Genomic DNA, 14,748 nt, shown 5'->3' on the forward strand with positions numbered 1-14,748 from the left:
GTCACTCATATGTCTGATTTTAGTGATGTGGGTTCATCATATTCCAAAAACAGTGTTTGGCAGGGGACGGACAAGTGCACTTGTCAGCTGCAGAGTTTGTTATGCCCATGACCTATGATTGTGACACAGTGCAGACTGATGTTGTCCGGACGGATTGCCCCATGACATGTGGCAGTGAAGACTGACTTACCATGCATATCTGTGCCAGGGCATTGACTTGAGAAGAGGGATCCTGCATTGGAGTCAGAGGTGCTCCATGCACCACATTGTGTCATTGACACTCAGGACGTGAGGACATCATTGTGTGTGGTGCTGCTAGGCATCACGACATTGTGAAATGTGACTCTGGGCTTACATTCATCCTGACACCTGTACTGAGTGATAGGCATGTGATGTGATGATTGTTTATAGTAATAAACTTCTACATGGTCATTTGCATGTACAACAACTGTGTAGGTGGTGCATGTGTGCACTTAGGGTAACATACATATGGATACAGGTCCAGGAGGGATATATGTGCCATGGTTGATGTTCAGAGTGGCTATTGCCCTATGTACACCTGTGTGGGCATTTTGAGCATTTATCAGCTGAGGGTGCCAGTGCATGCCCTGTAATGTGCTGTATTTACAGTGTTGTGTGCAGTCAGTGCCAGTGAGTAATGTGAGAAGTTGGCCGGATATGTGATGTCCACTATTCTAGTGGACACCTTGTATCAGTCCAAACAACCCTTATGGTGATGGTTGTAAAGTCAACCTTATAGACCAGCTATCCTAGTGGTAGCATGAACAAAGCAGTCTTAGGCTAAACTCAAGAGGGAATGTGAAGCCAGCTGTTTTACCATATGCAATCCCTTTAATACCAAGTGAAAGGACACCACACAGGATATATATATAAAAAATATGTATTTATTACTAAATTAATCCTCTGAACTCTTTATGAGGTCAGAGGCACAAGCACATAACAAGATACTCAATTATAATACAATAAGTTACACAAAATACAGTAATGCCCTAGGGCACTTCGAACCATATACTAAAATAGTGGTATAAGAACCACGTCAAGAACAAAGGATAGACCTAGGGCCTGGAGAATCGCTGGGGCTACGCTGTACTACCAAAGGATAGGGAGCAGGAGGCCCACGGTATGCGTGTGCAGTGTCTTTACACGCACGCGAGTTACCATAGAGTTAGAATGGGAACGAAAGAATTGGGAACTAGTTCTTTTAGGTCACTTCCGGATGGACAAGGAGAAAGCTACTCGAAAGTTAGACACTAGGATAGTAAATACCCACAGGAGCACCGAAGTACTCGCGTTACCTCACCCACAGGAAGGGGGTGCATAGGTGTCAAAGTGTGTCGGGTTTCGTCGCTGAATCCTATGGAGCCTTGCAGAAAGATGCTGCAGGGGACCAGGAGGGAAGTGTCCGGGTGGATCCAAGGGCGGATCGAGGATGAAGGGTACCTGAAAGCAGAGGGGACAGAGTCTGGGTCACTAGCCAGTGACCAGGAGGGAACCAAGACGGAACCAGGAGATGTCGCGAAGCAATCAGGTGATGTCGTGAAGCTTGTCTCTGCAGCCACGTGGACCAGGAGGTATCGATGACAACCAGGAGCTGTATAAGGACTGTCCCACAAAGGCTCTCGCTGTCGGCGGTGTCGGCTTCTGGATTGGAGTCAACAAGCCTTGGCAAAGGCAACCCATGCAGGAATCAAAGATGGCTTACGGATCAGACCAGCAAGGTCTGGTGGGCTTCTCCTTTTCAGGGAAGCGGGGGCCAGTCTGAAGCAATCAGACCAGCAATCAGACCAACACTGCGCGGAAAACCTTCACACCTGCCTCTCAAAAATCCACTCGTGGATGAACGTCTCACGTCTCAAATTGAATGGGACTAAAACAGAGCTCATGTTGCTAGACCACCACATAACATCTCTACCAAATTCCATCTGGCCTACCTGTCTGGGACCTGCACCAACCCCAAAGAATGAACTAAAAAGTCTGGGAGTATGGCTGGAGCAGGACCTGACATTTAAGACCCAGGCAAAGAAGACAGCGGGTATTTGCATAGGACTACTCCGCTCTGCTCGAAAAATACTCCCCCTACTGCCAGAACTCTCAAGGAGGCTACTTATCCAGGGTCTGATTTTATCTAGACTGGATTATAGTAATGCTCTCCTCCTGGCAGCCCCTGAATCTACAACAAACATTCTTCAACGAGTTCCGAATTTGGCAGCGAGACTCTTGACTGGCACTTCACGTACATCGTCAGCCAGGTCGGCACTTAAAGCCCTTCACTGGCTACCAATTCGTGAAAGGGTCAAATTTAAAGCCCTATGCCTTGCTCACAAGTCCCTACAGGGGAATGGCCCCCCCATCTTAGGGCATTTTGTTCGCCCATACAAGGCCACTAGATCGCTCCGCTCCAATCATGCCAATTTGGCAATTGTCCAGAGAGTTAGGCGGATGCGAACCGGGGGTCGCCGCTTCTCAGTGAACTCAGCGACCTTGTGGAATGCTCTTCCACTCAGGATCCGGATGGAGCCGAGCCATCCGAAGTTCCGAAAGCTCCTCAAAACCTTCCTGTTTCCCTTAGACCCCTAGCCGCTGGCACTGTCTTTGGTATCCCTTGTTCTATATCGCTGGGACGCTCACGGGCAGCCATGCGCTTTATAAATTTAATTTAATTTAATTTCATTTCATTTCATTGTAAATTCAAATGTTCGTTATCACAGAGGCCACTAGCCAACGGGCAAGTGACTGGACAGACGCGTCGAGCGGGAAAATGCAGAAGGGCCCCACACCAAACTCGTTGAGTGTGGAGGGCTGATCTTCGGTGCAGTTGGTGCTCGGGGCTGGGGCTTCTCAATCCCCAATGCACAGCTTCGAGGGTGCCTCGGAAGTTGCACGGAAAGCAATTCGCTGGCTTTCCAAGATGGCTGGTCCCACTTCTCTCGTCGCCTCCACGGGTCTCAGCTCTGCTGTGAATGTGCATCGGGCTGTTGAAAGTCTTGAAGTCTGGGTCTTGTCAGGCTCTGTGCTCGGGCTCCGGCGGGAGCATTGACAAAGCAAACTGTTGATCGCATGGTGGTGCCTGCTTGCACAGGGTGGTCACTCCTTGAACACAAAGGAGATTCTTCAGTCTTTTATCTTCAGGTAGAACGTCGAAGGTCCAGAGTTTCATTTCAAGTTTCAGTCAGGATAAATCTAAAGTCTTGGGACTCAGCTTTCACCTATATACCAAATTTAGGGGCTGGATTACCTGCTAGGTCCCTTCTATGGGTGGGACCAGGGAAGGGGGTGGTTATACCCCTTTCCCTTTATCCAGTTTCACGCCAGAGCTGGAGCTGGAGTGCCCCAGCACCGGTTTGAACCGGACTATGCATAGGACACCTTGTGTTCCCCAGGCAGTGTCTCATTTCATTCAGCCCTCCCTGCTCCAATACACTATGGCCTGTCTGGGGTGGTGCTAGCACCTCCCAAGACAGGAAACCTATTGCCCAAGCCTCCCTCGCTGGAAGGACTCCCAGCAGCAGGAGGTCAGACTTGTGTCTGTGGCAGCAGCATCCATTTTGTGATGCTGAGGCTCTGGTTAACTTTAACCGGGATTAGTAGGAACAACATGTCTTCGCCCTCTAGAAGGGTGGAATGCTACCCCCGTCGCCAGAACTGGCGAGGGGGTAGTATTCCAAAGCGTATGACACCTTACACAACATGTTTTGATAAATCCAAACCTAAGTTAGCATTCAACCGCGAGGATTATAATGCACTTAAGAGTATATGGTATGGCAATATCATAGAACAGCTATAAGGACTTGGTTCCGAAAGCTGCAGACAGGCTTAGCTCATGCTAGAGCACCATCTCACATAAAACCAAGCACTCTGCCTTCAGGATTGTTAAGGCCTGCCATAGGAGTGAATTATAGGTGCATATGTGTCTATATATAAAGGTAGGTATAGGAATACTGTACCTAAACAAGGTGTGATTACACGACCTTGCCCCAGCTGAGTGATCAGCCAGTTGTGTCAGTTTGGATGGCCAGCCAGGGGTGGCAAAAGATATGCTGCAGCCCCCGGTAGGCCTTGGGTGCACCTATGCCCTGGGTACCTATGGTACACTGTACAGGGACTCACAAGAGTGACCCAAATCCCAATTGGTGATGTACCTAAAGCACATGGTGTGAATTTTAGAGAGAGAACAGCAGGGTTGTGGGTCTGATTAGCAGGCCCACAGCCACATTAAGTCGAAAACCAGTGAAGCAAAAAGTAAAAAGTGGGGTGACCATAGGAAAGCAGACTCTACTCTCCGACAACTAATGTGGGCCTTGTTTTCCTACTTATATGCAGATACATCCACGAGCACAGGAGACAGCGCCATGAAACTGGAGGAGCCGCAGAGCCAGCCTGGGCCAGCGACTGAGGAGTCGGAGGGACCCAGTGGCATGGAGGGTGAGGGGAGCCACACCGAGGAGTCCTCAGCACTGTTCACCTCAGCTGAGGACCACAGCAGCTCGGAGGATGACTCCCTTGTGGGGACGGGTGTCAGCAGCCAGCAAACCACAGATAGTGAGGCTGTTCCCGCCACCACCACCACCACCACCCTCCCCTGGGCTCCCATCCCAGAGGTCCATGGCAGCTCCCGTGTTTGGGAGCATGTCCACTTTCTGCCAGGCACCGCACCCCCTGCCCCTGTGTCCCCTGCTGCTCTGAGTGTGGAATCTGCGGACTTGCTTAAACAGATCCATGTAGGGCAGACATCAATGCTGAGTGTCCTCCATGCAATGCACACACCAGTCAGTTGACACAACTGGTGTCGTTCATGAAGGGCATCTCATCGGGCATGTTGGCCCTACAGAGGACCAATCAGTCCATGGCCTCCTCCCTGACGGCAGCAGTATCCCTCCTCCAACAGTCACACACCACTTCAGCCTCTGCCCCATCCACAATTCCTAGCACCCTACCTGTCCCCAGCACACACACACACACCAGCACAGTCACCCAAACACACAGACAGCACGCAATCACACAAACCAAAGTCAAAACGTGCACGCAAGCAAAGTCAGGCGACTGATACCACACACACAGGGAATGGGTCGCAAACACACACACAGGCATCCACAACCACTCCGCAGTCCTCCGATCCCTCTCCCTACAAGAGCCCTTCCCTTGCCTCACCTGCAACCCCATCTCCTAAGAAGCTCTTCCTGTGTGAACTAGGCCTCTTCCCCTCAGATAAAGCAGATCCAGACTACAGGGGGAAGAGGAAGTCCCCACACACAGAGAAGAGTGCCCCTCACACCCGGACACCCTCCCCCAGGCGCAGGCAGTGAGGTTCTGTGATTTTGCTTGCTTTTAAAGTGCACGACTTTCTTTTCTAAACATGGGTTTTTGCCATGCGTCGTGACTGCCATCTGGTGTTGCCTTTTACGTAGGCCTCAGAAGTTAGTCTGCGAGCAAAGCAGTCTGACCTTTTGTGGGTCATGTGTACATTAACTAAGGTTTCCTTCGTGCGCTGGAGTTAATTTCAGAAGCTGACCTTTCACCTGGAATTGACCCTGCCAAGCCAATTTCCCTGCAGGATCGTTATCCACTTTCCCAATCACCATTCAAGACATTTGTTAACTTTTAAGTTTCTTTACGTTTCTGTTATCTTGCACATTATCTGAAACTACTTCTCTTTACTGTTTCTTCATTTCATGGGTTACGCTTTCAATTAAGGGTTTGTCCGGGCCTTCCAGATTATTATTTAGATATGCCTAAATATTAACTTGTGGGTTGGGACACTGTAAAATGAGCTTTACTATATGATGCTGTGTGATGTCATGTATTTTCCATTGGTTGAATTTTGATGCAGGGGCGTGCATTTTAAATGTACCTTTTTGTGTAAAAGAGGGATGTCTCGCCTTAGTAAAATTGAGCAGTTTCTTGAGTTGTACACCGTGTTGTATTGCTGGGATTTCTGCCTCTAGCTGCAGCTAATAAATTTGATCTCTGACGCCACCTAGAAGTACTCCGTGTCTCGGTATACCAAGGCAAGGGAACCCAGAGGACTTTAGGCGTGTACCTGGCGCCGCTGGGTACTTGAAATCCCAGTTCTTCAGTTGGCGCGGCCAACGTGGGATGACTTCAGTGGTACTGGTCCAAGCCCGAAGATTGCGAGGAGCCACGTGAGGAAACTCTGGAGGAGGGCCCCCTCTTCATCGACCCCTGCATGTCGACGTGGACCGAAGGTCTTTTCTGCGAGGCTTCCCGCTTTCCACCCGCTACGAAGGACTGCTGCCCTGACTGTCGCCTTGTCTTGGACCCTCCGATTGATGTTCGTAAAGCGAGACGATAGACGGTCTTCTGGTGGCGTGACAGATATTTGGTTAAGAATAAGTGGGTCGCTCCCACGACTTTGTCTGGTTGCTTGGTTTTGATTTGGTTGCTGCAGTACCCAAAGCCGAAGGGCTTGTATATTTACGAGTGTATCATTTTTTGATTCCCTTTGAAGTTTGAAACTAGACTAGTGAGCAAGATGCCTGGTCTTGGTAAATTTGGTAATTGGTTTGTTTGTGGTAGTAACAGGGATTCCCGATTGGAGGATTCATGTCCGATACCTCCGGTTGGAACTCCGACTTATGAGCTCTATTCTAAACACGGAGTGGGTCCCATTACTTATAATGAAGTATGGGTCCACTACACTAAAAAGGATGGTGTTTTGCAATGGCCCCCACATGGTAGTTTTGAAACAGAGATTTTAGATAATCTAGAAGTTAAGGGGCAGATGTATCATCCGTTTTTTTGTCGCAAACGCTGCGATTCGCAAAATAGCAGCGTTTGCGGAAAAAAAAAGGGATTTGGAATGTATCATGCAAAAAGCCTCGCAATATTAAGGAATCGCAAATTTTGCAATTCCTTAATATTGCGAGGCTTTTAAGAAATGGCAAATTGCGATTTCTTAATTGAAATGTATTAAGCATTTCAGTGTTGCGATTTTTGACTAAGAAGTCGCAAATTACCACCAACTTGTAGTTGGTGGTAATTGGCAAATTCTTTTCAAAATGCACTTTTTTTAAATTCTAAAGGTGCCATATGACGCTCATACATGCCCTTAGGGCATGTATGTGCGCCATATGCGCACACATGCCAAATTCAGGGGTGCAGCAGGGTGTCCTTAAGACACCCTTGCACCCTTGAAATTATTCTCAATTTGCGATTAGCAAATTGCTAATCGCAAATTGAGAATCATTTCCCATTCATTTCTATGGGCCAGGAGGCAATTTGCTAATCGCAATTAAGGAATTTTAAGAAATCGCTAAAAAATAGCGAATTTCTACATACATACCATTTTTCACTTCTCAAATAGCGATTCCTTAAAAATCGCTATTTGAGAATCGCAAAATGGTATCTTGATACATCTGCCCCTAAGTTATTTAAGAAGAAAGCCCGGCCGGCAATGTTTGACTCTTTCCGCCTTTGGCGTAAGGAAGCCAAACAGAGAGAAATTAAACAAGCAAAGAGAGATAGGAAAGATAAGAATATGTCAGTACTACAAGCTGCTAGACAGTTTAAGGAAGATGGAGAAGAGCGTGCGAGTGAAGTTTCAGATAGACAGCGTTGTATGGCCATAGATAAATGTTATCCGGCCTTGCCATCTTCTCCTCCAAAAGTGATTGAAGACCTTGAAAAGATCCTTTGATCTCTCATTTACTGAGATTGCCACCTCCCTATGTGCAGGGTGCTACTGCGCCTCTATTACCCCCGGTTGTTCCACCCTTTGTTGTTCAACCTCCTGCTGTTGTTCAGCCACCCAGTGCTCCACAGATGGTTATGCCTCCTCCTGCGCAACCCATTCTAGGGTCGCCAGCCTTGCTACCAGCTTTGCCTCAAACTCCTTTGCCTTCTGCTTCTGCATCTTCGATTTCTACTGTTCTTGTCCCTACACCTTCTTTGCCTCAAAATACTTATTCTCCTGTTCTTATGTCTGCTTCTTCTCCTTCTGTTCGAAAACGAATGACAGAAACGGTTTCTAATTTGTTGTCACTATTGTTTGGGTCACTGAATATGACCCCTGTTTCGGAGCGTAAGCAGAGTCGTAGTCAGCTTCCTAGTTCTGAAGAACGGACAGTGTTGGATTTGTTGGCTCATAAATGGATTATAAATGCCTCAAGGTATAGTTTGCCAGCGGTTATGGATGTTTTCTTTCAGTGGGAGCCGCCTAAGCAAAGGTATGTTTTTAATGTGATGTGTATGTTTTTTCGTCAGGAATGGAAAGATAATGATTTGGGTTTGATCCCGCAGGAACTACTTGATGTTCAGTCGGATTTTGCTAAAGGGATGATAGTGGAATCTGATATTACAGATGCCGTAGAGACGATACTGGCTTTTAGATCTAGCCTTCCGCCTCAGACATTGTACAAACCTGATTCCTCTGTTAGAAGAAAAGCGAGACAGTATCCCATGAGAGAAGTTCCTCCGGTATGAAAAGAAGCAGTTCAGGCTAATGTAAATCAGGGTATTCAGGCCGCTCTGGCTCATTTTCAACTAATATGGGTACATGTCCCTTGGAAGAGAGCAGAGGTCTTGGCTCTTAAGCAGACCTTACCTGACCCTCGTAAGAATCCTGCTGGTTATTACAAGGAGTTGTCCCAGACAGTTGAAGCGTGTATTATGAATTTATCTGACATCGATATGTTGATGGGTAATGTAGTCCCCCAACCTTTGTGGGCGAAGATTCGTCATGAGAATCATGCTGCTGAATTAGGTGATACCTGGGCGAATATTGTTGCTGCAGATGGTAGACAGGAGGGAGGTGCTAAACCTGAACCTCTAGTTTCAGAATTACCAGGTAGAATTATTAATCTGATGAAAACGATGATGCCCGCTTTACGAGTAAATTGGGATAAGTTAGCAGCATGAAGAAAGACGAGAGTGTATCTGATTTCTTCACTAGGTTTCAATAGACGTTTATTGATCATAGTGGTCAGGATATGAGTACGGAAGGTGGTCAAAGATTGTTTGTGGATAAATTTGTCTTTAATTTCCTTCCCAAACTTTCTAATAAGTTAAAGGACTCTGAGAGTTCATGGGCTGTCTCTTCGTCGGCCCAGATATTGGCTACTGCACAATATTACGAGAATAGGGATAAAGATGAGAAGGATAAAGTGGAGAAGAAAACTAAAGAGTTAAAGATGAAAGTTCTTTTGCAGCAAGCTTATCCGCCTCGTCAGAATCAGCCTCAGTTTCAGCAACCTCCACAATTTCAGAGATTGTTACAGAAGCCTGAGCCGTATGTCCAGCGATTCTTTCTTGGCCCTAATCAGTGTGCTTATTTCAGAGAGGAAGGTCATTACAAGAATAGTTGCCCGGCTTTGTTACAGCGTGTAAATGGTGTATCTGGTCAGAGAGGTCGTGGTAGTTTTCAGCAAGCACCTAGGGGTAGGGGACGTGGTGTGATCCCTCAGAATGAGCGTACCTCTTCCCTACAGAATTCTGCGAATTATTTTGACAGACAGAATGTTCCGAGTGGTCAGTCTGCCCAGTATTATGTTGAGGATTACTATGTCGAAGGTGAGAGTTCTGGTTATAATGATAACTAGGACAGCCAAGGACAAAGAGAGGGAGTAGTGTCAGTTCCAGTAGACCAGAGTGGACCTTATGTTGAAGTGATTACATCAGGTGTGGTAGAACCTTTTCTTTTGGATACTGGTGCAATGAAGAGTTCTATTATGCACTCTAAACTTCCTGGCGCACCTCTGTCTGGCTTGACCAATGTTTCAGTAGGATTTTCAGGCGCCCCAGTTCGTAATCCAGTTTCTAGTTCTAGTCCTTTGGCCCTTGTGAATTGGAAGTTCCACTTATTTTACCGACTGGTTGTGGTGAGAATCTGTTGGGTTTGGACTTGCTGAAAAGATTGTATGCGACATTGCATTGTTCTCCTTCGGGAGTACAACTTACCCTTGGTAAGAAAGTGATTTCTCCAATGTATTTGTCTAAGGATTGTTTGCCACTGGAATTGCGTTCGATTCCTGATACACTTTGGGCCACAGGTCCAAATGATGTTGGTCTTTTGCAGATTCCACCTTAACTTGTCACCCTTAAGTCAAATGCTAGGCTACCTCGTATTCCCCAATACAAGATTTCGAGCGATGGTGAGAGAGCTCTTTTAGCAATTGTCTTATGATCTGGTTGAGAAGGGTGTAGTTGAGGAAACGAGAGGTAATGTGTGTAACAGTCCTGTTTTGCCTGTTCTTAAACGTACTGATGCTTCTCAGCCACCTGTGTACAGGTTTGTGATCGACCGTTGAGAGGTCAATAAAATAGTAGTACCACAGTGTCCTGTGGTACCTGATATCACTGCTTTGTTGACTTTGATTCCTGCTTTGGCAGCTTGGTTTTCTGTCATCGATTTGAAGAATGCTTTCTTCAGTATTCCTATTGCTGAGGAGAGTAGGGATATTTTTGGCTTCTTATTAGGAGGCCGAAGCTTCCGGTTTAAGAGAGCTCCCCAAGGTTATTGTGAAAGTCCCTCCATTTATAGTCAAGCGTTGAAAACTCAGCTTGACGGTTTTGTGTTACCTGTTGGTGCTACTCTTATTCAGTACGTCGATGATTTGTTGATTACTGCTGATGATGAAAAGATTTGTAAATAGGCTACTCTTTCTTTGTTGCGGTATTTGTCTGACCATCATCATAAAGTGTCACCTTCAAAGTTGCAATATTGTCGCCAAGAAGTAACCTACTTAGGTCATCTCTTGTCGAAGGAGGGAAGGAGATTGACCCCAGAACGAATTCAAGCGATTGCGCAAATGAATGTACCATCCACACAGAGAGACGTGCGTGCCTTTTTAGGTATTACATCATATTGTAGACAGTGGATTCCCAATTTTTCCTTGCTAGCGAAACCTCTGTTGGCATTGACTCTGAAAGATACTCCGCATCCTCTTCCTTGGTCTGACGAATGTCAGAAAAGTTTTTCTGAACTACGCGATGCATTGTGTTCGGCTCCTGTGCTGGGTACTCCAGACTATAGTAAGCCTTTCACGTTGTACGTGCACGAGAGAGAAGGTTGTGCGTTGTCAGTGTTGACGCAACCATTTGGGGACAAGCAGCGTCCTTGCGCGTATTTTTCAGCAACGTTAGACCCAGTTGCTAAGGCGTTGCCGAGTTGTCTGAAAGCTACAGCTGCAGCGGCTGTTTCTATTCGACAGTCTGCTGGTTTGGTATTGGACAATACGTTGATTGTGATGGTCCCACGTGCAGTGGATACCTTATTGAACAAGACTAAGACACAGCACCTTACTAGTGCACGTCTGTCAGGTTACGAGTTGACATTGTTGGCTAGTCATGTTCACATTAAACGATGTAATGTGCTGAATCCAGCTACGTTGTTACCGATCTCTACAGAGACGGATCCTCAGGAACAGCATGATTGTTTTCTTCGTACAGAGGAAGAAACGAAAGCTAGAGTTGACCTGAGGGATACTCCCCTTATGGATCTTGATGGTACCCTATGGGTAGATGGTTCGTGTTTTAAGCTTCCGAATGGTGAAACGACTGCAGCGTATGCTATTACAACTTTACATACAGTTGTTGAGACAGCACGCATACCACAGAATTCTGCACAAGCAGCAGAGTTGATTGCACTGACTAGAGCGTGTGTGTTGTCAGAAGGAAAGCGAGTGAATGTTTACACCGATAGCGAGTATGCGTTTGGTGTTGCCCATAGTTTTGGGCGTTTGTGGAGAGAGCGTGGGTTCCTTACTTCGCATGGGACAAAAATACAGCATGGGCAGTTGGTGAATGAACTTTTGGAATCTCTCACTCTCCCAAAGCAGATTGCAATTATGAAGTGTAGTGCGCATAAGAAAGTTGTGGACTATGTTGGTCGAGGGAATGCGTTTGCAGATGAAGTTGCGAAGGAAACGGCGAAAGACATGATGAGCCGTATGTATGTTGCAGGCCCAGCTAATTGGGTTATGGCTGGTGGAATGTGTGAAGACACAATAGAAAGTGTGAAAACGATTCAGGCTGAAGCGACTGAGAAAGAAGTGAGTGTTTGGAGAGAGACTACGGGTATGTTGGATTCGACAGGTTGTTGGGTTGAGTTGTCAGAACACCAGAGATGGTTGTTGCCTGATGCGTATGTGCTCCCAGTGGTTACAATGGCTCATGGAATGGCTCACATAAGTTCGAAGGGAATATGCAAGTTGTTGGCTCCAGTTAGGCAGAATGCTGGAATTCCGAAATGTGCAGAGAACGTGGTGAAACATTGTATGATTTGTCTGAAGTATAATCCTGGTAAGGGAATTCCAACTCCAGCTGGTCATTTTGCTCCTCCAACGTATCCGTTTGAAGTGATACAGTTAGACTACATTCACATGGAGAGGTGCAATACTTTGAAGTATGTCCTTGTGGTTGTTTGTGCCTGTTCCAGGTGGATAGAGGCCTACCCCCTAAAAGATAATACTGCCTTGTCTACAGCCAAGGTTTTGCTGAGAGAGTACTTCCCTAGATATGGTTTGCCGAGAATTGTATGGTCGGACAATGGGAGTGAATTTGTGGGTCAAATCATGAAGAAAGTGTGTGCTGGATTGGGAATAAATCAAAAGTTCCATGCAGCGAATCACCCCCAGTCTGCTGGACTTGTTGAATGTTACAATGGTACCTTGAAGCTGAAATTAGCTAAGGTACAAGCGAGCACTGGTCTTACATGGCCGGATGCCTTGCCGTTGGCTCTTTTGTCAACAAGGACGACTGTGCATTCTCGAGTGGGACTTAGTCCGTATGAAATTGTGTTTGGTCGTCCTGCGAACGTTTGGGGTGTGCCTCGTCCTAAAGAATACAGCAGTATTGAGTACCCTATGTTGGTGGATTACTTACATGACTTGACTGCTAAATTACGTGTTCTCCACCAACAGGTCCACGACAGTCTACCGACAGCAACTGGGGATCTAGGACACACAATTCAACTCGGCGATTATATTCTCACGAAGAATTTTCAGCGAACAAAGAATTTGGAGCCGAGGTGGACTGGACCGCATTTAGTTTTGTTAGTGACTCGAACTGCTGTTAAAGTAGCTGGCAAGAAGAACTGGGTGCATGCCACCCACTGTAAAAAAGTTCCATTGCCCTTACCATATGACAAGTGGGTGAGGGGAGGTATAGCCGATTCTGAATGTGAAAAAACTCCTAGATTTGTTCCATTTAGTGATGCTCATTTGACATGGACACGGTCGGAACGCGAGGATGATGATCTTCTGCAAGCTGCTGTGCCTCCTCATCTAAAGATTGACACCACCAATCCGGAACTTTTATTTAAGGATCCAACTGTACCTAATAAAGAACGCTACGATCTAAGACCGCGAAAGACTGTACATATGGACAAATAAAGTTGAAATTGGAATGTTTTTATATAGTGAATTACACCTCGTCAGATCAAGAGACTTTTTTTGCTTTTTGCTTTTTCCTTTTTCGAGTCACCATCCGGACTCCGCTGTAAGGTCGCGGTGTAAAGACTTGGGAGTACAAGCCGAAGACACAAGGTCGAGGTTCTGGTTGGTCTCAGGGCGTTCCCTGGACTGACAGACGCATTCCTTAGCACGGAACACCCAACCGCCGCGAACAGCACGGTTAGAGGATGGAGTCTTTTGGGTCTGAGAAAGGTGTTGAGAAAAGTGGTTTCAAAATGAAAATGTGTACATTGGTTTGTAGCAAATGTTTTTTAATAATGTGTTTCCTTATGCTTGTGAATATTACGTTAGCTTGTGTGGGTTGGATTTTCTATGTCACACAATTGTCGCTTACATCTACCTCCCAACCTTCTCTTTCTTTTTCTACTGCATCTCCACATGAGTTTCATACGTTGCCTGAACATGAACAGACACGAAGATCAGAATTTGTGAATAATTCGTTTATACAGATGTTGCAACAGCATCAGCTAGTCATAAATACCACAAATTGTTGGGTGTGTGGTCTTATGCCACATACTACAGACAAGGGAATGCCATATTTGGTTTTGCCTTTTTCACCTAATGAGTCAGTTTGGGCACTCCAATCGATGTTTATCTATGCGAACGAAGCCTCTCCAGTGCGTTCTGTTAACAATAACGTGAGCAAGAATGCTTTGATAAGGGGAATAGTCGATATGATTAGAGATATTGACGCGTATAATGCTATCCCTAAAGATGAGGTACGAGCATATGTCGGTTGGAATAAGACGACATATAGTGTTAGCTTGACGGAGAAAGAAAGGCAGCGAAGGTCTCCTCCTATTTGGATTGTACCCCACCGAGGTCATCTTTGTTTGCAAGGTAATGGTCAGAATCCGAGAGCTCAGCTTAGTAAGAGTGTGTGTGTTCACACATACGTTTATACGTCCCAGAAATCTCCTCCGTTCGTGCCAGCTAAAGGCACGTATTTTGTCTGTTATGATAGAGGATACACATGGTTGCCATCTGATTTTTCCGGCACATGTTACGTGGCATTTTTGCTTCCCCCTACATACACTGCTGTTTTCGATTACCATAAGACAAGATATGGTAGAGGTGTAATCGATGCGAAAGATACTGTCGCACAAGAAGCTGGAGACTTCTTTAAGGGTTTCCTACCCTTTTGGGGTCCTATGGCTAATAGTAGGAATATTCGTCAGCTTACTAGAGTGGCTGAGGCCACTATAAATGAGACTGCAAGTGCCCTTAGCAATATTACAGCTGAGCTTCAAGCGGATCGCCTTATGACATTACAGAACCGTTTTGTTTTAGATATTATACT

This window comes from Lissotriton helveticus, chromosome 7 (genome assembly GCF_964261635.1).
Source record: "Lissotriton helveticus chromosome 7, aLisHel1.1, whole genome shotgun sequence".
NCBI classification, from domain to species: domain Eukaryota; kingdom Metazoa; phylum Chordata; class Amphibia; order Caudata; family Salamandridae; genus Lissotriton; species Lissotriton helveticus.